We start from the raw sequence: 2,951 nt of genomic DNA on the forward strand, positions 1-2,951 counted from the left end.
GCAAAGTGCCCATGTTTGTTACTTCTGATGTAATTGGGATTTCCCACAGCATTTCAGAGGGAATATCAGCTGCCATACCTCACTCACGCACCAGGCAGACAAAATCAAACTTGGATATGATGTCTCTAATGTAGTGCCCTGGGCAAAGAAAGGCGAGTGACTTGATCACATGGAAGCTAATTTGAACCTTCAAAGGAACACAAGCGTTGGGTTTGTGACGGACCACAGACGGTATCACAGCGCCGATCGCTGCAGTAACAGAAGCTGCCTCGTCCCACCAAAACCTGTTCACCAGTCAGACGTAGTTACCCCATCACTTACCCACTGCACAGACCATCCCAAAACAGAGGAGCTCCCCCTCCTGTACCAACACCCACGGCCGGTGGACCAGACCTTCCTACCCATTTCAGCATTGAAAACCTACACAAATCTTTCCCGCTTTCCGGGAGATTCCGTCACTACCAGGCTGACACTTCCAGCACGTCACTCGCTTGGGCGAAGGAAACGCTCTATTCCACAAACAAAGCGAATGGGAAGTCACACCACCGTTTGGATCCGCGCTTCCTTAGCACGTAATAATCAGAGCACTGGGTACATCGCAGCTCTGCCTCCAAACTGCTCACTCCTCTGGCCATCTGGTGACTCCTCCTAGCCTCGCCGTCAATAGCCCGCCTGCCTGTCACGCACCTCCCGTGCGAAGCGCTTCTCTCTTGACTATTGCCAACCCTGCTCGGTATGTAGAATCATAGAATGTTTCGGGTTGGAAGGGACCCCTAGAGGTCATCTAGTCCAACCCCCCCGCAGTGAGCGGGGACACCACAAACTATCAATACAGGCTGGGGGAAGAAAGGATGGAGAGCAGCCCTGCCCAGAGGGACTTGGGGGTGCTGGGGGATGAAAAGCTGGACATGAGCCGGCAATGTGTGCTGGCAGCCCAGAAGCCAACCCTACTCTGGGCTGCATCAGGAGAAGCGTGGCCAGCAGGTCAAGGGAGGTGATTCTGCCCCTCTACTCAGCTCTGGTGAGACCTCACCTAGAGTACTGCGTCCAGCTCTGGAGCCCTCAGCACAAGAAGGACATGGAACTGTTGGAGCGGGTCCAGAGGAGGGCTACGGAAAGATGGGGAACGTCTTTTTAGTAGGGCCAGCTGTGTTAGGACAAGGGGAAATGGTTTTAAACTAGAACAGGGTAGGTTCAGGCTAGAGGTAAGGAAGAAATTTTTTACAATGAGGGTGGTAAAACACTGGAACAGGTTGCCCAGAGAGGTAGTGGAGGCCCCATCCCTGGGAACATTCAAGGCCAGGTTGGATGGGGCTCTGAGCAACCTGATCTAGTTAGCAGTGTCCCTGCTCACTGCAGGGGGGTTGGACTAGATGACCACTAGTGGTCCCTTCCAACCCTAAACATTCTATGATTCTATGATTCTATGAGCTAGATCAGGTTGCTCAGAGCGCCGTCCAACCTGGTCCTATGTGGACGCACTTCCCAGCACGCTCGTTTGCGCTGCCTCTGGCCGCCGCAGCACCTCCCAAGCCCGGCTCAGACCTCAGCTCCCACCATCCCTCTGCCTACGGCTGCATCCCGCCAACGCACTTTCCACAAGTCTTCCACCTCTCCAGATGCAAGCAGTTGTGCTCCGCCTGCTTTCGCCACCCGCTGCCGGTTCCAGAGGCAGGGCATCGGCAAGAGCAGCAAACGTCTCCTGCGAGTTCCTTACCCCCAGCAGCAGACGGGGACGGAGCAGCCGGACTGTCACTCCTAGCTGTAACGCTTACCCGGCTCCCGGTGCACCGCAGAAGGAATTCCGATTCATTTTCAAACACCGTCTATTGAAAATCTAAACCGTGAGGGGCCTGGAGCCTCGCCCCCGGTTTGCAAAGAAGGGAGATGATAGAAGGCCTAAGACTGTAAAGCCCACCAAAAAAAAAAAAAAATAAAATAAAGCGCTCAGTGCGAGGACTCTGGCTTCATCTCGGGGTAGCAGATTCCAGCAGTTACCTTTAAAGATAATGAAGATATGATCTAGCAGAGGAATTAGGAGGGAAGCGGAAGGTCAGAGTGCCAACAGCCCCAAGACCACTCACACCCTAGCTTCGCAACAGCAAGAACCCCTTGCACTGCCCCTAAAATTGCTGCAAAGAGTGAAAAATTCCCAGGACCTTGAAATCTGTACAAGAAGCCCCAAGCTCCCAGCACTGAAATCCGGGGGAAGCGCATGCAGGCACAAGCTTTGTGTGCAAGGAGTCCAGAGCCCTTGACCCTCAGACCAGAGAAAGATCTATGGAAGCAGAAATCTTACATGGCATGAGGTCCAGCCGCTGTACATTCTTCTCTCCCGTAAGGGTATTTCAGGAAAAGTGCATATCCACGGAGACAGGCATCACAAGCGAAGGAGGGAGCAGCAAACTCTTCTTGCAGCCATTGAAAATCCCCCTCGGCAAAGGGAAGGACGGCGTGGTGACTGCCTGCCGACAGAGCCGGGCGTCATCTTCGGCGCAACTCCCTCCCTCCAAGACAGCAACCTCATTTATTCATCGGGGCTGCTGAGAGCCAGGGGTCGTGACTCCCCCCTTCCACACCCCCGGCACCCTCTGGAAGGAAGTGACATCATCCCTGTTCTGAGGAGACTGTACGTGAATTGTGGGAAGGAGGACTGGGAGCGAGAGCGGGCGATGCTGTCGGAGACGCAGAGAGAAAGAAAGCAAGGGAAGCCCTCCAGCAGCACGAACCTCTGCCTTCTTGCTGCCGAGAAGCCGGCAGGACCGGGAGAGCTGCCGCGGCGATGGCCCGCCCGTCTCTCCCTCTGGCATGTACTGCACGGCCAGGGGGAGGGGAGTTGGATGGGACACAAAAGGGGCACAGAGAGGGGACCACCCTGGTCACAGAAAGGAGAGACTGTTCCAGAGGAGCAGCCTCTCCGGGGCCTTTTCAGCCCTTAATTCCTTGTGACA

At 54.9% G+C, this 2,951-nt stretch overlaps 1 protein-coding gene across 11 annotated transcripts in view; it reads right to left on the bottom strand.

Moving 5' to 3' along the window:
* The window catches only part of DAGLA (diacylglycerol lipase alpha), a 72,707-nt gene that overhangs the window by 41,020 nt on the left and 28,736 nt on the right, over window positions 1-2,951 (bottom strand). For 6 of the 11 annotated variants that reach the window (XM_035889690.1, XM_035889716.1, XM_035889703.1 and 3 more), the window contains one exon: window positions 2,300-2,465. The exons of 4 other annotated variants lie outside the window; for them this stretch is intronic. The gene's annotated coding sequence lies outside the window, so the exon portion shown is untranslated. Of the gene's footprint in view, window positions 1-1,775; window positions 1,845-2,299; window positions 2,466-2,951 lie in introns of those variants that run through there. One more of the 11 variants, XM_009634179.2, reaches the window with a different exon arrangement.

This window comes from Egretta garzetta, unplaced genomic scaffold (assembly GCF_000687185.1).
Source record: "Egretta garzetta isolate BGI_Z169 unplaced genomic scaffold, ASM68718v1 scaffold300, whole genome shotgun sequence".
Lineage (NCBI taxonomy): Eukaryota > Metazoa > Chordata > Aves > Pelecaniformes > Ardeidae > Egretta > Egretta garzetta.